Source organism: Phascolarctos cinereus, unplaced genomic scaffold (assembly GCF_003287225.1).
Source record: "Phascolarctos cinereus isolate Bilbo 61053 unplaced genomic scaffold, phaCin_HiC Scaffold_1;HRSCAF=81, whole genome shotgun sequence".
In the NCBI taxonomy this organism is placed as follows: Eukaryota; Metazoa; Chordata; class Mammalia; order Diprotodontia; family Phascolarctidae; genus Phascolarctos; species Phascolarctos cinereus.
In genome coordinates, this window is record NW_027555514.1 from 156,897,122 (window position 1) to 156,924,329 (window position 27,208).

The 27,208-nt window shown below is 34.1% G+C and overlaps 1 pseudogene; it reads right to left on the bottom strand.

Annotated features, from left to right (window-relative positions):
* Positions 1 to 342: 342 nt before the first annotated feature.
* Positions 343 to 27,208, bottom strand: part of LOC110217379 (uncharacterized) — a 56,322-nt pseudogene continuing 29,456 nt past the window's right edge.

Here is a 27,208-nt window from a genome sequence, read left to right on the forward strand (position 1 = left end):
CAATTTCCCCACTCCAAATTTGCCTGGGAATCCAGGCTGTCAGGCACTATTTTAGCCATAGTACTAATAACCAAGGACCCTAGGCACCCCAGAAATGTCCAGCTGGCTTTCTGTGACACATAAATTTCATTAAGTGGTTACAACACTCAGCCATATCCTCAAGAACTTTTCCTACGTGGGGGAAAAGCTTCACATAGTATGAGACTTGGTTTTACTCAAGCCTCTTCCTTTCCAAGACAGAAAACACAAAACCAAGGAATGGAATGGAATTTTGTTTGTTTGTTTGTTTCTTTTGTTTGTTTTGTTTTGTTTTGTTTTTTATTAAGACGAAAACAGTGAAACTCAAAACTGGATCACTTGGCCCTTCCTCTTCTTACCTCCTCCTAGTTCAAACTACTTACACCTCTCAATGGCAAGCATCCTCTTAGACCTACAGTTGGGTTCCACACATTCAAGCTTCAGTACAATCATTTTCGTGTGGTCTTTCCTTTTTGCCGGAAAATTGGTTTTGTTTGACCAACATAGCCACTCTTCTTCCCATCTTATCGCCTCTTTTTCCTGAGCGTACACGGAATCCTTGCCTTTCCTGTACATTGTCCCTTTGTGGGGCTGGTGCTTGTCGCACTTTTTGCAGAAAGTTCTGCGGGTTTTAGGGACGTTCAACGAAGGGTGGAGCTGTGCTTTCAACTGGGCTTCTCTGTAGTCCGGGCGTCTGGGATCCTTCGGCCGAGCGCTCATAGGCTAGCGAAAACTCGGCTGAGAATGACGAGGAGCTGAAGAAGACGACCGGCTTTGAAGGGTAATGGCAGAAGACTGCCTCAGATTTCTAACAGTAGAAAGCTGAAGTCTCCTACTAGGACAGTTTTATTTATTTTCTGTCTTTGTGTGTGTGTGTGTTTGTGTGTGTGTGTGTGTGTGTGTGTGTGTGTGGCTAGGCAATGCGGTTAAGTGACTTGCCCAGGCCACACAGCTAATAAGTGTTATGTGTCTGAGGTCGGATTTGAACTCAAGTTCTCCTGAATCCAGGGCCGGTGTTCTATCCACTGCGCCACCTAGCTGCCCCTATTTATTTTCTCTTGTGATTCATCTAACTTCTCCTTTAAGAATTTGGATGCTATCCCATTTGGTGCATACAGGATTAGTATTGATATTCTTTCTTTGTCTATCGTTTCTTTCCACAAGATCTAGCTTCCCCACTTATTCCTTTTAATTATGTCTATTTTCCGTTATTCTTTGTCTTAGACCATGATTGGTACCTCTGCTTTTTTTTTAACTTCAGGCAAAGCATAATAGATTCTGCTTGAGCTCCTTATTTTAACTATGTGTGTCTCTTTGCTTCAGGTGTATTTCTTGCAAACAACATACTGTTGGATTCTGGTTTCAAATCCAATTCTATTTTAGGGGGAGTTCATCCCTTTAATATTCACAGTTATGAATACTAACTTCATTTCACAATGTCATTTTTTCTTCTATTTATCCTTCTCTCTTTCTCTTCTTATCCTGGCCCTACTCAAAAGTCTATTTTGTTCTGACCACTGCCTTCCTTTATCCACACACTCTTCTATCCTCCCACTCTTTTCTCATTGTCTTCCTCTCCTATTTTCCTGTTAGGTTTGATAGATTTCTATACCCAATTGAGTATGTATGTCTTTTCTTTTCCTCTGAAGCAATTTACATGTGACTGAAATTCAAGCTTTGCCTACCATCCTCCATCATTTTCCCTTCAGTGTGAAAGCTCTTCTGTGTACATCTTTTACATGAGATTTTTCCCTCTTTTTCCTATCCCATCTGCCTTCTCTCATAGCACTCCTCTTTCTCATCCATTTTTTTACATCATCCCAACAGAATCAACTTGTTCCTGTAATCTCTATGTAGAATCATTCTACCTGAACTAATGAGGATAAAATTCTTAGAAGATACATGTTATCTTCCTTTATAGGAAAGTATACAATTTAACTTCATTGCATCTCAAGATTTCTCTTTCATTTTTACCTTCTTAAGCTTGAGATTATAGTTAAGTGGGATGTTATAGTTTCAGTCCTTTGATTTATATATTTTGGGTTGGAACTTCTCTCTTCTGGATCAACCAGTCCATTCAGTAAGTACTAAAAGTGAACCTAATCCCTTCATTAGTTAAGAATATCTTGTATAGGATATTATAGCTGATCATTCACCATTAATGATTGTGGGCAAGGAGTTTTTTAAAGGGTACAGTGTAGAGTCTAGGTAAGAATCCTATAATAGCAAAGACCAAAGTAATATGGAATGGATATGATACATGACAGAAATTTCAGCCAATAGATCACAGGGCAGACTGCCAGAAAAATTAAGGAGTCTAACAATCTTTCCATCAATTGTTGGGAATTGAAGATTTTGGAGATCTTAATTCATACAAACATTGTATTCTACATAGTATGGTGTCTCTTTTTCATATCATGTTTTTCTGTTCATAAAGTATACTTCATGTAAAACTGAGGGTCCTCCAAATCTCCTGGATATTCATTGACTAGAATTACTTCAGTATCTAGAGTAAATGAAGTAAAAAAGAAAGTGGGTAGGAGCAATACTTGGTTTACGTTCTGGGTAGATCAGTAGATTGAGTCATTTGAATTCCACAATTTTAACTAGAACAGCCTAGTCATGCTAGTAGGGTGTGTAAAAAGAGTAGCCACAGAAGAAACCCAAAACTGGACAGGTAAGTGGAACATGATATGTTCTATGACAATATTAACTTGATGGAAGTTGAATCTATGATAAATTGAATCAGCAGATCCAGATACACCAGGAAAGGTGAAGAAGCTGAGATCAAAGAAGTCATCTTGACATTGTCAATACCTTCCAATTGTCTTCTCAAAGAGAGTGTTTATAACATGCATAAATACATAATACATAGACACACACACACGCACACATATATATTAGACAGTTTGAATAAATTTGAAAGGCTTCTCTATAACTTCCACACATGGTTCCCAATTCACCCTCTAGGAAAAGAATCTCTCTCCCCCCCCACACACACACATACACACACTGAAGGTATTTATTCATGTGAATAATCATGCCCACATGAATAACCATAAGTAGGTAATGGTCATCCCATTTGACATGTGTTGAAGGGTTATTTCTCTGTAGAGTGACATTATTCATGATCTTTTACCTAAAAGGAAGGAGTCCTATCTGCATGTAACATATTATTTTGACTTACCAACTCCTCTTAAAATGACTCCTTTCTCTTCCTTCTCATTAGGTCTGTCACTTGCTATTCTCATTCTCACAGCTTCTACTTGAATAATTCTTCACCTCAAATTCTTATTCAATTCAAATTCATTTTTTTTCTTTCAGAATAATTAATTTCTCTCCTTTAACTTCCCTTCAAGGCAGTATGATGCTGTGAAAGAGTGACAGATTTGGAATCAAAGAATGTAAGTTTGAATCAAAGTTATGCTGCTTAAGATATGTGTGACCTTGGGCTTTAGTTCTTCACTTCTGTAATGAAATGTTGAGCTATATAACCTCCAAGATACCTTTCAAATCTAAATCAATGATCCTATGAACTTCATTTTGTATTTTGGTCTCATGGGTAATGAGAATGTCACCGTTCATATGACTGAATTCCTTCGGTAGTATATTAATTAATCAGGAATCACTTATTAAGTAAAAGTATGTGTGAGGCTCTGTATTATATGATGGGATAGACAGACAAAAATGAAATAATGTATTATGCTTAGAGTTGATTTTACTTGTTTTTCTTTATAAAGTTGTGATCAGATACAAATGAAAACCACATTTGGAAAACTAAGGAGTATTTTCAATGATTTCAAGAAATTCCCTGATGAAAAGCTCATTTTTAACCAAAATTCTCCAGAATTTTATCATGATTTAATCTCTGAATGATGAGTAAAACAAAGGGCAATATAAAGGTACATAGCGAGTATATAAAAAGGTTGCAAAATAGTGAAAACAATCATGTGTAAGAAATTGCAAAGAAGAAATGTATGGAGAGTAATACAACTTGTCATTTTGAGAAAATCCAAGAAAAAAATGAAAAAGGTCACATGTTGCATTAGTATTTATGAAATACTGAATGTCTTATAGGACAGTTTCCAAGGCTATCATATATCTTGTACATATATATATATATCAATAAATATTTATTTATTGGCTGATGATTTGAATATTTATGAAAGAATATAGATAAGAAAAATACAGGATGAGAAGTTATGGATGGATAATGAGCTATACTAGTGGAAGGAATGTTCACATCAGCAAGCTTGTGGATCTGCTGAAATATAGAAGCAAAATGAATGGAAGAATATGTATATAAATCACAAACTGTAGATACAGCATATAAACTGTTTTGTGTTTATTTAAATAAATCTTATAAAAAGTTGATTGAATATAGACATAACATGGTACATATTCTTTGCCTTATCTCATACTAATTATGAAAAAAATGGTTGCTAATGAGCATTTTTAAGTATACACTATGTGCCTGACATTGTACTAAGGACTGGGGGTGTGACGAAAGCAAATAGCATTCCTATCTTTAAGGAGTTTGCAATCTAATGATTGTAATAATAATAAATAATAAATGATTATAATATAATTAATTCACATGAATGAATTAATTTCTATTTTTTTTTTACATACTGAAGTCATATATTTCCATGGTCAATTTAGGGACAGAAAAGAGGCTCTCAGATTGAGAAAGAAGCTATTATGAAACACATATTGGCCTCTCCATTCCCCAGTTGTAGACTACAGTAGCCAATATATACCAGGAATTCCAAAATGACAGATGTGTCTATTCTCATTAGTTGAAAGACATATTAGGAGATTCACTGATTCTAGGTCCAAGAATTGCTTGGCTCAAGCTAGGGAAGACCTCATTTGAGTTAGGTCTTGCCTCTCTTCCCCCATTGGAGACTAAAGTTCAGATAAAGTAACAATCTCTGTGTTTAGAATGGAAGCTTATGTACAAAATGAAGATAAAATGATAACAGTTTTAAGAATACTGATAGCTTTTTCATATATCAAAACTTTAACTTTTATCAATGCCTTAGAATTAGTTTTTAATGATTTCCTTATGTTTCTTCTGGATTTTTATACTGAATTTTCCATTGAGTTCTTGTCTTTGTGTTACAAATACCTGAAAATCTTTCATTTCATCGAATATCCATTTTTTTTTTCATTCAGGACTATCTTCAATATTGCTGGATAAGATATTCTTATATTCAATCCCAGCTCTTTTGTTCTTTGAAAAGTAATGTTAAAAGACCTATGTTTTTTAGTGTCGAAGATGCTAGGTCTTGTGAAATCATAATTATTTTCCCACAGTATTTAAATTGTGTTTTTGTTGTTGTTGTTGTTGTTGCTTCAAATATTTTCTCTTTAACCTTGGAATTTTGAAACTTGGCTATGACATTCCTGTAAGTTTTCTTCCTAGGATCTCTTTCAGGTAGTGATCAATGGATTCTTTCTATTTATACTTTACAGTCTTGTTCTAGAACTCCAGGGCAATTTCCCTTAATAATTGCTTATAAAATTGTACCAAGTTTCTTTTTTATCACAAATTACTTGCAGAATGGCTGAGCAAGTTGCAGTATATGATTGTGATGGAATACTACTGTGTTATAAGAAAGGATGAGAGAGAAAAAAATTGAAAGACTTGCTTGAAATAATGATGAGAGAAATGAGTAGAACCAAGGGAACATTGTATATAGTAACAGCAATATTGGGTTTTTTGTTTGTTTGTTTGTTTGCTTTCTTGATGAAGCAATTGGGGTTAAGTGACTTGTCCAGGGTCACACAGCTAGTACTGTTAAGTGTCTGAGGCTGGGTTTGAACTCAGGTCCTCCTGACTCTAAGGCCAGAGCTCTCTATTCACTGTGCCACCTAGCAGCCCCCAACAGCAATATTGTTTTAAGAATGACTTTGAGCAAATAAGTTATTGTGTATTACAAATATGAAGTTAATTATAAGGAACATATGAAGAAAGATGCTATCTGTATCCAGAGGAAGAACTGATAAACAGAAGTATGTATAGAATATTTTTACACACACACACACACACACACACACACATCTTTTTGCGTCTAATGGTAGCCATCTCTAGGGTAGGGGGGACAGAAGAAAAAAATATGATAATTTTGTTTTACATTGGAAAAGAATAGAAAGTTGTGCATAATAGATTTATAGTTTCATGTTCAATCTTTTTTTAATTTTACTATATTATGAAAATGCTTTTTAATTCCATAAATTCAAAATAACATTTAAAAAAATAAAAGAATAAGATTATTTTAAACAAGATACTACATAAACCTTAAATAATTACATAAATATCAGACATTATCCTGTAAGCTTCTTGTAAGCTCAGTAAAGAAAGGAACAGTTTCATTTCTGTGATTAAATCCCCAATTCCTAATACAATGCCTTACAAATATTATGTACTTAATATTTGTTATTTATGAAACATGATCGCAATAGAATATCACTTTGCTGAAAGAAAAAAAATGCATATGACAAATACAGAGAAGCATGGAAAGACATGCATGAACTGATGTAGAATCAACTAACCAGAGCCAAGAAAATAATATACCCAATGACATTTACAATGCAAATGGAAAGATTTACAACAAAAAATCAAAACTAAAAGTTTTGATAAAAGTATAAAGATCAAACAAGAAAAAAAAAGGGAAAAATGACTCTTCCCTTCAATCAAAGAACCAAGAGAGCACAAATGCTCATCCTTACTTTCTCACTTCACTGGATGACTTAAAAGGAAGTTAAAAGCTGGAATTTAAGGAAAGGTTTTTGCCTCCAACCATGTCCCCAGCAATGTTTCAAATTTTGCCAGTCAAATTTTCTTTTTATTTGATTACATAGCAATGAATGAATGAAACAAAAACCTATTAGCAAGGTAAAGTGGTAGAGATGGAGGATTGAGAGTTGGATTTTGCCAGGGGTGTGCTTATAAACATTTAGCTACCAGCTCCTTGAAAAAATGTTCAACAAACTTTTAAGTTTAATATACATTATTAACATTTTCTCCATCATTTTTTGACTTGATAATCAACAAAATAAATCAAGCCCTGAATCATAGACTAGTTTCTGAGATATAAATGTTCACTGATAATTTACAATTGACTCATAAATGAGTAAGATCTGACTCAATAATTCATCTGGATTAGCAAAGCAAGCTGATTAAAATAATCCCGTATTTATCTAATGAGTTTAGGAGTCAATAACAACAATAAAATGATTTAGAAGTGTTTACAATGTGCCAAGCACTGTGCTACAAAATGGGTATGTAAAACAAGTAAACAATATAATTCTTGCCCTCATGGTTAAATTCATTACATTCTAACAGGGAAAGGTAACACATATTGGGTAGGTAGAAATGGAAAAAGTGCACAGTATTGATGCAATAGTATGATTTATGAATGTCTGGGAAATGACATGGCAGCACAATTCTAGCGAAGATAAGATTGCAAAGTCCCAGAGTCCGGATTATGAGTTTCAGTACCATGAGGAGGAGGGGAAGGCTAAGACGACACTGGCTATGGTTTGGAGATATCCAGGAAGTATAGGAAATCTCATTTTTTTTCCAGTGTGAATATAAATTATTTTTCCTCCTCTCTTTTTGTAATCTTTCTAAACTGTTGATCTTTTCTTATTTTCACATTGTTTATTAATTTTAATAATTAGCTATTCTTACACTATTGACATTGTTGCTTCCTTGATAAGATTTAAGAGTAGATTATGCCCTAATCTTAGCAGAGCACATCCAAATAACATTTCCTAGCAATCATAATGGAAGTGCATATTCATTAATGATGGTAAGTGCATAATCTCATCAAAATTAAGACTTATATTCTCTTTAGTTTCTGAGGTGACATATTTTGGCTTATTTCTCAAAGTCTGTGGTACCCTAAATAGAAAATACAGCCACAAATAACGCAGAGCTGGTTTGTTTAGGTAAAATAGAAATTGCTATCACGCACAGTATAGATACACATATGCACCTGTTAGTAGCAAATATGCAAAAGTCATGATCATCTAAGCCTTAGGTAGTTAGAAAATCATCAACTTACCCAAGCAGTGTAAGTATAAATAAGGAAATAGATTCAGCAAGTTGCAATGACTTGCCTAAGGTCATATGTGTGACAGAGAGGAGAGCTGGAACTTCAGCCAAACTATTTCCACTCCCAGTCCAATTTTAGTAAATGTCTTTGAAAAGGAAATCCATGATTAATTAATATTTAGGAGAATCATAGGATCAAAGATTTAGAGCTGGAAATGACTAGATACCTTCAAAGGCGTCTGTTCCAACCTCCTCATTTTAAACATAAGGAAATAGGATGAGAAAGTTACTTGACCAAAGTAACAAGTGGCAGAGTTGAAATTACAATGGCTGAGAGTTAAACCAACATCCTCTTCAGCCCAATATAGCCTCCTTTCTACCATACCATGCTGATTATAAACTTAACTTCATCCACTTGTATTTCATTGATGGAAATTGCTTTATTGGAGAGGCAGCATGGCCAAGAGGAAAGGACATTAGAGATAGCTTCAGAAGACCTGCATTTTAATTCAACCACCAACATTTGTCAACTCTGTGACTGTAGTGAAATTACTATATCACTCTGAGCCTCTGTTTCTTCTTCATACAAATTATAGCATGCCTCTAATTCTTGAATCACCTGCCTCACCTAGTTTTTGTGAGGAAGTGCTACATTAATATGAGCTTTTAGTGATTTTGAATTTGTGTGTATACATTGTTTACTCAACAATCAATATATCATATCACTATTGCTCCAAATTCTAAAAGGATTTTCCCCTTGAAAAGTGTCACGACCTAGAAAGTACAATTTAAGAAATCTTTTTTAAAGTACTATTCCTCTCATCCCCAAGAAATATGTCCTGAGGAAAATAACTAGGTCATACAAATTACTTATATACATATATACATATATACATATATTTATATAACGGGGAAGCACTTTTTAAGGATTCAATTTGCACAGCAGGGCATCTATCTGGCTCAGTTATCCAGAAGTGGAGTCAGCAGATATAATTCTGTCAGTCAATGATTCTTTTGACAGACAATCCAGAGCAGAAGCAAACTGGGAACTCCAGTAGCCAGGCACAGCCAAGCAACATGAAATGCTGACAGCTCTAATGAAGCAAAAGCCAGAGTGAAAAATCTTTCAAATGCTCTGGCAAGACAGCCATTTATCTTTTATTTGATTTACAGGTTCCCTTTGTGAGACAGGGCCTAGCTTATCAGTAGGCAGCCTCTTGGATTAGATAATCAATAAAAGGTCTTTTGAGTAGGTTATGTCAAAATGTCGTTCTACTACTGACTCAGGATATCATGATTGGAAAGTTGTCTTCATTAAGGTCTTTCTTCAGGGGGATTGGAATAGGATCCAAGAACTGTGTCCTTCCAGAGAATAAATAGAATAGATTCAAAGTTCTTGTATACCAAGGTTAACTTTTTGACTGCTTATTTGTGATGAACTGGAGAGTTTTGAGTGTTTACATAAAATATGTTTTATTAATTTCCAGGTATTTTCATAATATCAAATGAAATGAGAGAATAAGGAAATCATGATCTAAAAGAGAACTTATAGATCATCTAGTTTCAATGTTTTGTTTTAGATATAAGGAAACAGATCCAGAGTGATTAAGAGTCTTGCCCAAGGTCACAAAGACAGTAAGAATCAGAAACAGGACTTAAACCTTTTTACTCCAAAGCCCAAACACTTTCCACTAAGAAAACTCAGACAGGAAAGGCACTAACAGAAAAGAAATAATGATTCATTTTTTCCATCCTCACAACGTTCCATGGGACAGATTAGCATTCATGAAAGAATATCTATCTGTTCTTGCTTTTAGTAGGCCTAAAATAGGTACGCTTTCCTTGGCTTAATAAAATGAACATTTGTGTCACAGAGAACATAGCCAACAGGCCATCCAAAAATAAATAACCCAGAGTTAATAGTAGGTATGAATTTTAGAATGGAGCTAATTAGTAAATGAGCTGATTGTGTAGGAATAAAAATTAATGAGAAAATTTCTCTCTACAAAACAGAAATGTATGCTGGCAGAAAGAAAGTGAAACTACTATGTGTGATTTGTGAAAGGGGCTGTCTTAGTTTTTGTAGAAGCAATTCTTTTGTTGTTTGGAAAGTTGGCCCTAATAACTTAAATCCCTTTGAAATATAAAATCTGAAATGTTACAGAAAAGAAAGAAAATACACACACACACACACACACACACACACACACATATGAGATAGGAATTTGGAGTTGCAAAGTCACATGAAAAGCAAATTTTGAAACATTATGAACATTGGAGTAGGACTTCTAGAAATCCAAACTATTACTTTAAGAAATATCCCTGACCACGAATTTTTGCTTATTTTAGTTTTCATTAGGGGAGAGGTATACAAAGAAGAAAAAGATATCCCAAAATATACATACTTATGTCCCATAGCTATAGCAACCAGTTTTCTGGTTATGCCAAGTTTTCTAGTAACTTCTATTACAAAAAAAAAAAAGGCAAATTTATTCAAAAGAAAAGCCCTTCTTTTATCAGGGGCTTATGACATCTGGTACAGTTATATCAGTGAAAACAGCAAATGGATCCAAAGTTATTTTCAAAAACACAGCTATTATCAAACTTCATCATCCCTATGCCTAGCATCTCAAATATCCTACAACATAATGCAGCTCAGATTTCCACAGGGGCATACACAACACAAGGGTATACAATAGTTAAGGAAAGCCACTTAGTAACACCATAACTTTTCCTGCTGTTGTTTTCCTTTGCCAGAAAGGAAGTTTTTGGATCTATTTTCATTCTCAGTCACAGCAATATATTGGCCTGATCTTTCCTGCCAGAAAAGAAATTCTGTTACTTCCATATTTTATCAGCTGATGTGGGCAGTTCCAGAAGAGGGCAATATTTTTGGCCTTTTCAGAAGTATTGACAGCATATGTTGTCTTCCTACACCATGGATTAACTATTTGCTCTTCAACATAGTAATGACATAAAAGACAATGTATCTGAATTTCTAGGAAGGAAGACACATCTATTTAACTATAATATAACCACCTCCTCATACACATAACAGAGAATAAGTGTCATAGGATCATAGATATAGTTCTGGAATGAAACTCAGGTAATGTGTTGAGTTTATGGTGAGTTTATTCTCTTCCCCAAATCAAATTGCCTATAAAATAAAGTTCAATTTTTTCATTATAAAGTACTTGATGCCCTCCAAAATTTCTAACAAGATTTTGAACTTAATTTTTTCCTTTGTATTATTTAATAATATTGTAAATATTATTTATTAACATTCCTTTTAAACTTTTGAGTTCCAAATTCTCTTCTTCATTCTTGTCCCCTCCCATTGAGAAGTCAAGTAATTATACATGTGAAATCATACAAAATGTATTTACATATTAGTCATGTTGCAAAAAAGCAATTAAAATAAGAAAGTGAAAAAATATTCTTTAAGTTGCCCTCAGAAACCATCAATTCTCTTTTGGGAGGTAGATAGCATTATTCATAATGAGTTCTTTGGAACTGTCTTCATCACAATAGCTAAGTCTTTCACAGTTGATTATCCTTCTAGTATTACTGTTGCTGTGAACAATGATCTCCTGGTTCTACTCACTTTATTTCTGACTCAGACTCAGTTCTCTATTATTTGAGAAAAGAAACCTTTATAAGAGAAATTTCCTCTAAATTTATTTCCTAGTTTTCTTCTTTGCTTCTAATTTTGGCTGAACTGGTTTTGTTTGTCCAAAAAACAAACTTCATCTGTCATTCATCCCGACATTTATTTCTGCTCTAGCTGGGCATGTTTCATCAGAAATAATAATTGAAAGCTGGAAGGAACTTTTTTTTTCAATTTTCAGTTTGGAATTTGGAGACAGAAGATCTGAGTTCAAATTCTACCTTTGTTACCACTTGAATAACCGTAGATAATTCAGTTACTTACTTTCGGGCCACAGTTTTATGAAAGAGTGAAACTATGTGATGATTCTCTAAAAGTCTTTCCCATTCTTAAATTCTAAGAGCAGAAGAAACTGATTCTCCAACAGTCTGAAATTTTTGCTCAAGTAATAGGGCCATAGTGAAAATAATGGGAAAAAAACATACTGTATAACATAACACAGAAAGGGAAATATGTTGGATGTCAAGATGTCAGGAAAGGAGACCTGCATTTATTTAGGTGGATATATTACTTATTTTTGATCTGTGTCAATTCTTTCAAATATTAAAGACAAATGGATCTGATTATCTTAATAAAATAATATCTGGAAAATGTCCTTTTTTACCAAAAATAGCTTAAACATTTACTGTGAATTAAGTTATATTTTTAATTCTAGTGGTATGGTTTTTAGTACATTTAATAAGCAATATTTTTTTTGAGAAATCTGAAAGTTTTTTTTTTTTAGTTTTTAATATTCACTTCCATAAGATTTTGAGTTCCAAATTTTCTCCCTATCTCATCCCTCACATCACCCCAAGACAGCATGCATTCTGAATACCTCTTCCCCTAATCTGCCCTCCCTTCTATCACCACCCCCCTTCTCTTATACCCTTCCCCTTCAATTCTAATGTAGGGCAAAAGAGATTTTATGCCCCATTGCCTGAATATCTTATTTCTCAGTTGCATGTGGAAGCAATTTTAAACATTTGTTTTTAAAACTTGTGGTTCAAAATTTTCTCCCTTCCTCCCTCCCCACTAATCTTCATTGAGAAGGCAAGCAACTCGATACAGTTTAGACATGTGAGGTCATGCAAAACACTTCCATAGTAGTCATGCTGTGGAAAACTTACTATATTTCCCTTCATCCTATCCCATCCCCTTTTATTCTATTCTTTCTTTGACCTTGTCCCCCCTCAGAAGTGTTTGTTTCTGATTACCCCCTCCCCCAATTTGTCCTCTGCTTTATCATTCCTTCACTCTCTTAACTCCTTTTCCCCCTATTTTCCCTTAGGTTAAGATAGATTTTAATACCCAATTGAGTGTGTATGGCATACCCTCCTTAAACCAAATCGATGAGGATAAGATTCACTCATTCTCTCTTACCTTCCCCCACTTTCCCTCCGCTGTAAAAGGCTTTTCTTGTCTGTTTTATGTGAGATAATTTACCCCATTCTACCTCTCCCTTTCTATTTCTCCCAGTACAATCCTCTCTCCAGATATCACCCCTTCATCTTCAACTCACCCTGTGCCCTCATCTATCTTTATCTTTCTTTCTATCTTTCTATCTATCTATCTATCTATCTATCTATCTATCTATCTATCTATCTGTCTGTCTGTCTGTCTGTCTGTCTGTCTGTCTGTCTGTCTGTCTATCTATCTATCTACCTATCTATATATACATATACTTTTCCCCTCCAACTACCCTAATACTGGCAGAGGTCTCAGGAGTTACAAATATCATCTTTCCATGTAGGAATGTAAACAGTTCGACCTTAATAATTCCCTTATGATTTCTCTTTCCTGTTTACCTCTTCGTGCTTCTCTTGAGTCTTGTATTTGAAAGTCAAATTTTCTTTTCAGCTCTGTTTTTTTTTTCATCAAGAATGCTTGAAAGTTCTCTGTTTCACCAAATGTCCATTTTTCTCCTGAAGGATTATACTCAGTTTTGCTGGGTAGATGATTCTTGGCTGAAATCCTATCTCCTTTGACCTACAGAATATTATACTCCAAGCCCTCAAGTCCCTTAATGTAGAAGTTGATGAATCTTGTGTCATCCTGATTGCTTCCACAATACTCAACTTGTTTCTTTCTGGATGCCTGCAATATTTTCTCCTTGACCTGGAAACTCTGGAATGTGACTACAATATTCCTAGGAGTTTTCCTTTGGGGATCTCTTCAAGAAGGTGATGGGTGGATTCTTTCCATTTCTATTTTACCCTCTGATTCTAGAATATCAGGGCAGTTTTCCTTAATAATTTCTTGAAAGATGATGTCTAGGTCCCCCCCCCTTTTTTTAATCATGGCTTCAAGTAGTCTAATAATTTTTAAAGTCTCTCTCCTGGATCTATTTTCCAGGTCAATTGTTTTTCCAATGAGATATTTAACTTTGCCTTCTATTTTGTCATTCTTTTGATTTTGTTTTATAATACCTTGATTTCTCATAAAGTCACTAGCTTCCATTTGCTCCATTCTAATTTTTAAGGAAATATTTTATTGAATGATCTTTTGGACTTCCTTTTCCATTTGCCCAGTTCTGCTTTTTAAAGCATTCTTCTCCTCATTGGTGTTTTGGACCTCTTTTGCCATTTGGGTTAGTCTGTTTTTTAAAGTGTTACCTTCTTCAGTAATATTTTTGGGAGGGAGCCTCCTTTACCAAGCTGTTGACTTGTTTTTTAATGATTTTCTTACATCACTCTCATTTCTCTTCCCAGTTTTTCCTCTACTTCTCTTACTCCACTTATCAAAATCCTTTTTGACCTCTTTTATGGCTTGGGACTGATTTATATTTTTCTTGGAGGCTTTGGATGTAGGAGCTTTGATTTTGTTGTCTTCTTCTGGTTGTATGTTTTGATCTTCTTGGTTGCCGAAGTAAGAGCCTATGGTCTGACTTTTCTTTTGCTTAATTTGCTCATGTTCCCAGCCAAGTACTTGAGTTTTAAACTCTTCGTTAAGGTAGCGGTCTGCTTCCAGAGTGGAGAATGTACTGTCCCAAGATTTGGGGGGTTTTGTTCAACTGTTTTCAAAAATATTACTAGGGACCTGTAAATTTTCAGTTCTTCTAAGGTAGTATGATCAGTGGCAAGGTGTTTTCTCCTTTCCTGGCCTGGGCTTTGGTCTATGAATGACCACAAGCCCTCTTGTCTGCCTTTAAACTGTGAGGAGGATTTACTCTTCACCTCAACTACAAAGCTCCACCACACCAGTGTTCCTCCTCACCCCAAGACTGCCACCCAGAACTGTGACCCAGATCCAAGCACAGGCAAAGCAAGAGAATCTTGCCTCAGCACCAGCAAAGAGATCCCTATATTTCCTCTCTGATCAGCTACTTTATTCCCCCCTCAACATGTGGGCCAAGCTCAGGAAGTAGCCTCATCCCCAGAGCTGCACTGGGACTGGGGCTAGGACCAATCTTCTCTCTTGCCATTGTCACAGACTCTTCTTACTGACCTTCTTGGTTATCTTTGGCATTTGTGAGTTGAGAAGTCTGGAAACCATCATAGCTCCTGTGATTCAGTCCTCTGAGGCCTGTTCCAGGTTCACTGAGGCCTGGACTTTGCCTGTGCACCTAAGGTGAACTGTGTTCCTCTCCCAGCCAAGTGCAATAGACCTTTCCAATCAACCACCAACATTGTCTTTGGCTGGAAATTTGTTTTGCTCTGTCTTTTTGTGGTTTCTGCTGCTCTAGAATTTGTTTAGAGCCATTTTTTACAGATATTTGGAGGGCTTTGGGGGAGAGCTCAAGCAAGTCACTGCTTTCACTCTGTCATCTTGGCTCTGCCTCCCTCAATAATCAATATTTTACCATGTTCTCTGGAGTTGTTGAGCATTACAATTTAAAAAGTCTCAAGAAACCAAGTGAAATTTCATTTTGTATTAGAAATATGAAGATAATTTACAAAAATCATTAGGTTGTGGCATACCACTAACTAGCTAGATTAGACAAAAAGGAAAGACAAATGATAGAAATGAAAGTAAGAAGATAGAAAAAAAATAGATCACTTAAATGCTTACTATGTGCCAACCATGGTTCTGATTTCTGAGAATAAAAATAATAAGTTACAAGGCATTTCCTGACCTCAAGGAACTTACATACAAGTACATGGAGTGTACCCATGCAGGGCCTATTATAAGGGACTGCAGGAAGTAGCAATAGTCTCAAGGTATACATCCTGGCAGGATAAGACAAATATTTCACTCATCATGTACAAGTATAAAAGTGTCATTGAAGGAGATTTTCAGTAACTTGTAGAGGGTCATTGCTTGAAGAAACTTAAGAAAAAATGTAAAAGAATTAAAATGTTTATATCAGGACAATAAATGTCTGTAGGATATGGGAAGGGTATGGCTAAGCAGGTTGGAAGGCATATTCAAGATTTTCTCATTAACAATTAAGAAATGCACACACACACACACACACACATGCATGCACACACACACACGCAGTACTTTACTATGTTGTGGGAATACAAAGAGATATATGTCATTAGCTGTCTATGAATTATAATTGAATTGAAAATGATGTAAGCAATATTAGCTCATTTTGAAAGGCTGAGATAAATGACTATACCATATGATGAAATGGATGTTGATGGAATATTTGTAAAAATACTCATAATGGCTAGCATTTATATCTTACTTTAAGGTTTCCATAATTCTTTATATTTGTTCTCATTTGATCCTCATGAAAATCCTTTGAGGTAGGTGTTATTATTATTTTCATTTTCCAGCTTTTATGCATTGTTTTCCTCCATCAGTTTGTAAGCTTCTTGAGGGCAGGAACTTGGCATTCTTCTTCTTATTTGCATCTCCAACACTTAGCACAGTTATTGGAACATTGTATTTCTTAATAAATGTTTAGTGTATTGTATCACAGTAAACTCAGTCTCAGAAAGGTTCATTGACTTATTTTAGGAATGATTTCTGCTGAGCAAGGATTCAAAATAAAGCCTTCCCAAGGCCAAGTCCAATACTCCACCCACTGCATCAACTCACTTCTTTCCTATGTATTAGGTACTATGGTAAATTCTGAGGTGACAAACACAAGACATGAAAATTTCTGACCACAAGAATCTTATGTGTATTAATGAGTGAGGACAACAACAGTATATAAAGAGGTTATAGAAAGTTTTTTCTTGTGTATGTGGGAGGTGGTGCTCATGGAACATTTGTAAATATGCTTTAGGTTTAATTCAAGTTAAACTTTGAGCAAAGTTAATTTGACACATTAAAATATGTTTAATCATTTGGGAAATCCTTCAGTCCTTCACCATGGTATGAAGATGAATCTAAGGTCTCAAATACTTTGTCAGAGAATATAAGCTTTGATGGAAGCTATAAAGTTGGAAAGACTGCAATTTGAGGCTTGAGGACCAGCTTAGTGAAGTTTGGAAATACTGATTAGCAAATTGTTCAAAAAAAAATGTCTAGAGAAGTTTTTTAAGATTGTCTAAGTATTTGTAGAGGGGTTGAGATCTTTGTTAACTATGTAAACATCCAAATAATGAAATAATGGCTTTTTGAAGTATTGGCTTATGCTAGTTAAGTAAAAATGATAAGTGCTTTATGTGACAAACACAGTTATGATTGCTTCCTTGGCCAAACTAAGCATTCCTGTGGTCAGCTGGGGAGAAAGAAAAAAGGAATAGATAGAAAGAAAGGAGTTTTGAGGCTCTTCTAAAAATTTCTGAATCTGTAACACTGAGGGATAAAGGCAATTAGGCCTTTTTATTGACTTTAGACTACTTCACACCTCCACCCTTACCTTGGCCCCTCTTCCCCATTCCCCACACACTGAGAAAACCAAACTCTATAATCAAAGTAGAATGGTCAGTAAAATAAGATTAAAGAAGAAAAGATTATTAATAGTCTACTTAAAATATGGCTCCAAGAATTTTATTTAAACCTCCAGTTTTGGTATGACTATGTCAAATTAAAATAAAGTTTTAACCTCTTTCTCTTAGGAAGGTCTTATATGACACTCATAAGGCAGCATAAGATCTCATTAGGGATATTTTCAGCTGCAGAATCATACTATTGACTGATACTAAGCTTTTCATTTATCACAGATTTAAGATCTCTCCTTTTTTAAATGAAATATCCCCTAATCATCCTCACTCTACTTTCTTATCATATGCCTATGAAGCTGATTTTTTGAAATTTTGACAGACTTTGTGTTTATATCTTTTGAATTCCATCTTGTTAAAATTGACCTGACTTCTATCTAATGGCTTCCTAAAAAGAGGAATTGCTACATGAAAGAGGCCTGCCATAAAAGCCAATGCCAGCTCATATTTGCAGAAACATGCTAAAAACAAGTGTAACCTGTAAGGATCTATACTTGGGTGGCAGAAAGAGGGGTGAACTCCTATGAAAAGGTTCAAAGGATATGGGAAATCCAAAAATTGATATTTTATAATGTCAGGAGTAGCACTGATCAGTCCTAGCAGAGTAGCCCTAAGAATAAGACCCTCCCCAGGTCCTGGAGTTCTGAGATACCATAACAAGCCCTGAATATATAAAGCTAGGAAATTCAAATATACATGGTCTAGGAAGTAGAGGGTTAAATCTATCAGTCCTGATAGTGAAAAAGTCATTCTGGGAGGTGGAAGTCAATGGAAGAACCCAGGTGACACATGTAAAGACAAAGTAGAGTTGACCATCTTATCCAAAAATGTACAAAGAAGTGGAGTCTGGCCCTGGTACAAAGCCCCAATTCAGGAACTATTGCTAGAAATGTGAGTAGACAGATGTCATCAAACATTTGTAACACACTATAGATACAGAGATACACAAAACTTCAAGCTAAAACAGAGTAAATCCACAACAGACACAATCAGAGACTCAAATGGAGGAGAAAATTTCCAGAAGAACTTTTTCAATACCTAGAAGAAATGAAGCAAGAGACTAAAAATTAAAGTGATGGGTAAACAAATTACACAGAGAATTAATAGAAAACAAAAGAAAGTAATCAAATTACCCAAGTAATGAACTCCTTGAAAATTATAAATGATGAAAATAAAGTTTGAAAGTCCATGAAACAGCAAGCAACATTGGAAACAAAATTATAAAGTATGAGGTATGTTATAAAACACACACACACACACACAGACAGACACACACACACACACACACTTACCTGGAAAAAAGCACAAGGAGATCTGACTTAAGATTTGTTGTACTCCTAGAAATAAGATTCCCCCCCTCCAAAAAAAAAAACACTAGACATTATATTTTAAGAAATTATACATGAATATTCAGATATCTATGAGAATTGGAGACAAAGTGAAAATAGAATCAACTAGCAATTCACTTCATAAAAAAAAAGTCCCAGGAATGATAGACAAGATTCAGAGTTTTTAGGTCAAAGTAAAAAATATTACAGAGAATCAGAAATAAAGGTATTGAAAAAGAAATAAGGAATGTTACAAAGAACCAGCAAGAAAGCTCAAGTACCAAGGAAACACAATCAATATCTTGCAAGACTTGACAACTTTTATAAATGAGAAGTTATCTTGGAATATAAAATTCAGGAGAGGTCAAATGTATGAGTTAATTTCCTAAAGTAACTTGCCCTGCAAATATCACTGTAATGTTAAAGGCAGGACACTCCTGATGAAAAGATCAAAAATGAGTAAAAAAATTGAAATAAAAATGAGAGCCAAGAGAAACCTAGGGAGTTAAATTTAGTTGAGCCTTTGAAAGATGCATTATGATAATGAAATGCTTACATTGTAATAGGGTAAAAATAAGTATCCCTTTATTTTATTTTCAATTTATGTAATAAAACAAGCATTTCCATAACAGTACGCTAAAAAATGATTATACATGATACTGCAAATCTACTATGCATAACTTATTTCTTTCAAATATACAACAAAATTATTATGTAAATTTCTTTTTTATCTTTTTTTTAAATTCCCTTTAATTGCATTCCCCATTCAACCCCCCACAAATAGCTACCATTAGACACAAATAGGTGAGTGTATATGTATTATGTATGTATGTATGTAAAATTCTTTTGTACGTATCTCTATTTATCAGTTCTTTCTTTGGAAGCAGATAGTGTTTTTCTTCATGTGTCATTTATACTTAATTTGTATATTTGTAAAAGTCAAAATGAATTATTTGGTCCAAGTCATACTTAAAACAAGGCTGCTGTTACTGTATCTCTTGGTGCTGCTTATTTTACCTTCATTATTTCATGCAAGCCTTTCCATATTTTTTTCTAAAATAATTGAGCTCATAATTTCTTCTAGCACAGTGGTATTCCATTACAATCGTATAACACAATTTGTTCAGCCATGCCCCAATTGTTGGGTGTCTCTGCAATTTCCAGTTCTTTGCCACCATAAAGAGAACTGCTATGAACATTTTAGAACACATATTTTTTTTCCTTTTTACCTAATCATCTTTGTAAATAGACCGACACAGTCTTTTTAGAATCTTAATGTCTTCAAAAGGTGTTGAGAGCAATAAATGACAAGTGTAGGATCTGAGTAAGGATTGCTTTTATCCTATGATTTTTAAGAGTGTCTCTCCTCTTTTGATGTATGTAAAAAGAAAGTTAAAAGTAACATACAAGTGTAAAAAGGAAGACAACTTAGCATATTCTTTATTGATTCAATAAAGGGAATATTTAGCTTTTATCTTCTGGGATTTTTTCTCTAATGGCATTGCTATTTAATATTTTCTCTTCCACCCACAAGTTACTAAACACTATGTTTGCATGGCATACATTCTAATATAACTACAAGATAGCAAATAGTACAATTTTAAAATGTAGATTCTAATCACGGGTCTGGATCCAGAGTATGCTCCTGCCGTCTCATCCCTACAATTCAGTACTTCACTTAAAAGCTCTGAATTGCTTAGATACAGGAGAAACCAATTTGAAAATGCATGGTTTACAACACGTAATCTTGTCACTAGATCAATTCAATCTAGAATCCTTTTAAGGTAGCTCAGACAGTACAACCATGTTTCCCAGAAAGTGGAGATGTTTTATCAACTGGGAATTGAATTCTGACTTGTTAGATGTCTGTTTAGTTAAGGCAACACAAAAGATATGCCCTTAAAATGTTTGTGTAATAGTACTGTAGCAACCAAGAAAGTTGTTGGAAAGCTTGGAATTCTATTCAAGATGGTAGAATGCATTTTAACTGAAGACAATCTGGGAATATAATTCTGAGTAAAGACAAGTACTTCAAAAAATTGGCACTTGAAAAAAATTTCAAGTAAGAAAAAAACAAGAAAAAAGCTTCACTGGAATCAACACCTGTTTGATGGATTCATTATAATCAAATTACTCTATAATGATCCTAGAATACAGAAAGATAATTCAGAAACAATTTTTCTGTTGTAGTTAACAACTGTGCCTATGGACTTTCTCAAGGTCATAGATTGAGGATATGTGTGTGTGTGTGTGTATATATATATGTGCGTGTGTGTGTGTATATATATATATGTGTGTGTGTGTTTGTGTGTATGTATATATGTGTGTGTGTGTTTGTGTGTATATATATGTGTGTGTGTGTGTGTATATATGTGTGTATGTATATGTGTGTGTGTGTGTGTGTGTGTGTGTGTGTGTGTGTGTGTGTGTGTGTGTATATATATATACATACACACACACACACACACACATTCCCAGCAGTTAAGAAAGAAATACTTGCACAAATAATTCTCAACAACTTGGAGTGTTGAGGCCATAAACAACTGGTACTTTCTTACTAGCTATGGCTAAAAAACCTTATACTTATTTCTTCCCTAATTCTAGTAATTCAGCATCAAAGTATTTCAGATCAGTAAACTCTTTTCCTCTGCTACTTTCACCCAACCACATTTCTCAACATACAACTCTTTCCTCTTCAAACCCACTTTTTCCATTGCACTCTCACGGACTTCTGTTCTATCACTAACACACCTCCACCAATATTTAATCTCTTCTCTTCACTCATACCCTTTCAATTTCCTTGCATTGTGTAGCCTGGTTCTATTTACAAATGTACCTCTGGCAATCTTATTCAAGATTAGTTGCTGTTGAAACTCCTGACACATGAGAGCAAGAGCAAAAGTTGGCTTACTCCTTGCTCCACAACCACTTCTAGTAACTCAGTAACTTTAGCTCCAATGAGTTTTACTACATTATTATTATAATATGGCCCTGATCCTTGACATTTCCATCTACCAGCATTTATAACTAATTTTCCCTCCTTTATCAAGGACATAAGTATCTGGTTTACAATACCTTCCATTCTGCATCAGAATATCAGATTAGGAGCAGATGTCCCTTCAAAGACATTATCCTCTCAGTTTATCAATCTACTCAAAGTCCATGACCTACAGCTTTGACATGCCTTTCAAACTACAAGCTAAAATCATGTTTTAGATTTCATGATTGTCCATTAATTTGCTCTGATGTGATATAAAATAATATTCTTCACTCTTCATCACTTCCCATAATTTCAGGTTTCCTGAATCTTTCATTTTTTTTTTTTGCAGATTGCAGGAATATTCCATTTTATTAAAATATTGTAATTTATTCATCTATTTTCTGATTGCTGAGCATACAAAAAATTTTTCCTTTTTGCTGTAACAAATAATGCAAGTATAGTTTCTAAAAGGCAACACCCCTTCCTTTCCTCATCAATGGTCTTATTAATAGTAGTAGGCTAGGAATAGGAACTGGGCCTGTAATTTAATTGGTATAGGAACCTCTCAGGTAGGAAAATATCTATATCTATCTATCTATCTATTTATCTATCTATCTATGTGTGTATCTATATATCTTCTATATCTATCTATATATTGATATATCTATATTTATACATATGTATACATATAAATAATATACATATATGTGTGTGTATACACACACACACACACACACACACACACATATATATATATATATATATATATAAAGTAGGTTATCACTTCTATAAAGTATACGGTCTTGGAATACGTTCTAAAGACTATAAGAAGACTGGAATCATTTTCTTGCCTCTCTCAGTAAGCACCAAGAGAATAATTTATTTGCTTTTAGTCACACAGCTAATATATATTAGAGCCAGGACTTGAACCTGCTTCTTTCTAATTTCCAGTCAACTCTGTATCAAATATGGCATGCTGTCTCTTATAGAATGTTGCCTGTCATGCTGCCAATGGGAGCAGAAATGTGGAAAAAGGGTAGAAGGAACCAGAAATTATACATTTTTAGTCTATGTGTAAACAATAATTTAGTTTTGGACTCTGTGGTAAGTTGGGTGTTCAATGAGTGGATTATTAAAGGAAATCTATGATAAACAATTCAGACATTCTTTTTCTAAAACAAACAAGAAGAAAAAAATGGAAGTTTCAGTTAAATTTAATGGCACTTCAAAAATTCTCTTCTGAGAGAGACCAAAGAAGAATAAAAGAGTCAGTAGAGTTGATTTTATCACTCAACCAAAGGAAATATCCCTTTGGAAACTTGGTTATGTCATGTTGTAAATACAATGTTCATTATAAGTTTTTGCAAAGAAAAAAAAAAGAAAAAGAAAAGAAATGAAACAAAAAGCATAAAAATTATTTACATTGTGATGTGTTAAATTATTTTGTATTGAATGAAAACATAAAGAAATTCTGTGAAAATTTAAATAATACCTTTTGAAGTAAATTAGCATAACTTTCATACACAGTACATTCAATACAAACATAGGAATATGCAAGGACAGTATCAACAATGTACCAGATACTGTGGTTACTATTGTGAACAAAGCCAAAAATGGAATAAATTCTCTGATTTCAAGAAGTTTACATTTCATGCTGAGGAGAAGTGAGAGGGATGAAAATAGATTTTTTTTTCAGTTGAACAAATACAATAAAACTTTGAATTAAAATAATGTATAAATGAATAACATACAACATGTTCAAATGGATTACACAGTAATTGGTGGTGTATGGAAGAGCTTATTAGCTAAAGAGAGATCAGGATATGTCTACTAGAAGAGGTACCAGTTACCTTATTCATATCTTAGAAGAGATCAGCGTCCTAGTCAACCTCAATGTTATCTTCAACTCTTCCTTTCTCTCACTCATCATATCAAACTAATTGCCATTTTTTTATTCTATCCGTATAAAATCCTTACATTTCTTTCTCTCTACCTATTTTTGCCACTCTAGTTCAAACCTTTATCTCTTTTTATTTGTAATATTATGATTGCCCCTTTATTTATTCTCCTTGCCTTAAGTCTGTCCCCCCTCCACAGAGCTACCAAATTGACAAATCTGAAGCATAGACTTGGCTCTATTCTCCATTCAAAAGGAGTGCCTTTAGGTTCTAGGATAAAACATAAGGTCTTGTTTGGCCTTTGAAACCTTTCAAAATCTGGTTACAACCTATCTTTGCAGGCTTATTACACATTACTCTCCTTCATGTACTTTATTTCCTCCCAATTGGCCTGTTTCCTTTTCCCAATACACAAAATTGTACTTTACTCTTTTAGATTTGTACAAACTGTTTCCCCTTCCAAGTATAAATGTTCTCCTCATTTCTGCATCAATTATTTCTGTACTTAAGTTAAGCTTACTTAATTAGTTGCTATAATGAACACTAAAAGAGCCTAAATACCACCTCAGTCAGCAAATGCTTGGCCTGATTACCTGATATATATCTAATAGACAAAGATGACAGCAGTTTATAATATACAGTATATAATGTACATAGATAGATAGATAGATAGATAGATAGATAGATAGATAGATAGATAGATATTAGAAGATTGTGAGCAGTAATATTTAATAAAACAGTAAGAAACAATGCAAGTTCAAAAATGAGATTTAAAGAAAGCTTGGTCAGATATTCAACTGAGAGAAGTCATCTTGGTGGCATTTATTGAAGAAACTGTCATGACAAAAAAAAATACAAGATAGAAAAGAAATGTAAACATTATATTTTGCTTCACAATATTGTCATCATCATTGAAAATGAATGCAACAAATTTGGATATAATATTATAATTTTTAGAAATACATCTTGAAAAAGTAGAGAAGTAAACAAAGATAATTAAAACAGTTTGCATACATCATATATTTATAGAAGTTGTCCATGATTTACCTCAAATAATTTTGAGGCTGTTGAGGGATCAATCATCAAGGCAGAGGAAGGAGTGAATGATATCAAAAGTGTTAAGGAAGATTTCAGAAAATCCTCTAGGTATTATTATCAAATGATTAATAATAATAATAATAATAATAATAGAATAAGTATCCTTGTCAAAGATATTCCCCACTGTCTTATAGGAAATCTATACAGCCCAAGAAAAGTATCAAAATCCTTGTGGCTTTCCCTAGATGCTTCTGGTTATGGGTATCACTGATATCAGGCCCAAGAACATTTTATATGGTGCGTTAGATCCACAATCTCTCCAAAGAATTTCACCTAACTGTACACACAGGAAAACCCACACAGAATGTCCAGATTATGATAGACATTTCAACAAAATTTAGACCTTGCCCCTCAGTACATATTATATAGCTTTGGTGAACCTTATAAATAGATAAAGAGATAGACTCTAATCTGAATAGGTGAAGGACAGAGGGCTGAATTGTCCTTGGAAAGTTTCAGTTCTTTTAATAATTCCAAGGTCATCTCTGGCACAAAGGACTGTCTTTCAAAATGTAATGCACATCTGGAATGTTGAATGGTTGTGACTAATGGGAAGCTATAATCTCTAAAGAACTGAAGTTGAGGATCCCCCAATATACCATTCAGCTATGCTTTATAGGGGCATGAGCAGGCTGCAAAGCATTATAAGTGGGATGGTAAAGACAACAGTAGGATAGGTAAGAAAAGCATTATAAAGGATATCATCAAGGACATGCATGGCCAAAAACAAAACAAAAAAAACCCTATAGTTCAATAATGTAGTTAGGTCAAGGAATAACAGGTGCCCAGGCAATGTACTCTATGTATATCTTCATAGTATCAAGAAAAGAAAGTCTCCCATGGTGACACATAGGAAAACATAGATGAGAGTCATATAGGATGAGGGCCAGTTGATAGAGTGTCAGTTCTGGAGTTAGGAGTACCTGAGTTCAAATCTGATCTCAGATATGTATTAGCTGTGTGATCTTGGACAAGTCATTTGACCCTCTTTGCCTCAGTTTCCTCATCTACAAAATGAAATGGAGAAGGAAATGGTAAACCACTCTAGTATCTTTGCAAAGAAAATCCTTAATAGGGTCATGGAGAGTCAATTACAACTGAAGCAACTCAATAACAACATACAGGATAAGGAGGCATCAAAGAACATTGCTAGAAGGAATAGTTATATTAATGAAATCCCAGAAAATGTATTTGGAATTTGCTATGATAAATGGTGGAATATATCGACCTAAACCTTGCTTTTTTTGTACAAAAGTGCTGAAAAAATTTCCCTGTAGTTCCTCACAAATAATTTCTCTCCCTTGATAGTTTGTATTACTGGTTTTGCTGAACACTGGGGAATCGTGCATATTTCCTTTTAGGTACTGTATATTTTGTTTTCTACACTCCTCTACTTTTCTTTGTTTTAACCAGTGTAAGAAAGTTTTGAAAATTCCCATTTTAGATCAATTAGACTGCACCCATTCTTGTGTTTTCATCTTTTCTTTGAAAATCATTACCTTTTGTACCTTCATATCACTTCCACAATTGTTTATCTTAATCTATAATGTATCCTCTTGGTAATTTGATTAACATAATACTAAATCTATAGATAAATTTTATGCTATCATGATTTTACCACATACAATGTTAGTGGCATTTAATATGTATATAATTTTCTCTTTTTTATAAATGTTATTTTGTAGTTACATTTATTTAAAATTTTATTATCCTTTTTTTTTTACTATGTGTCATCTTCTTATATAATGCCTCTTCATTGAACTGTGGCTTTTTAACAATAACTACCAACAAAAGAAGTACTTCCAACAGCTTGGGTTACTTTATTCATGCACAGCCCTCCAATTCTTTACCAGAAATAATGAAGTATGTTTTATCATCAGTGTTTTTGGGCTATGATTGCAAGTTAATCTCAATTTTGCTACCTTAGTGCTTTCATCACAGTATTGTAGGAATTATGTGTGTAGTTCTTCTGGTTCTGCTAACTTTTGTCTGTGCCAGTTTATGTATTTGTCCCATATTTGCACTTTTAACATACTTATTCATCATATTCATAATTTCTTAAATTATATTCCATGGTATTCACATGTCCCAGTATATCCTACCATTCCCTAATCTATGGACCCATCAATGTTTTAAGTTTTCATTTCTTTGTTTGTTTTATCACATGCCACAACAATACTATTCTTAGTATTGATGAGATTTATCTTTATCTTTTACATTCTGTTATGTATAATCAATATTTTATTTCATCGTAAAATGATAGAACAAATTAGAAACTTTTCTACATGACTCAAATGGTTTCCAAAAATGGTTGGCCCTGTGCTGTTCAACA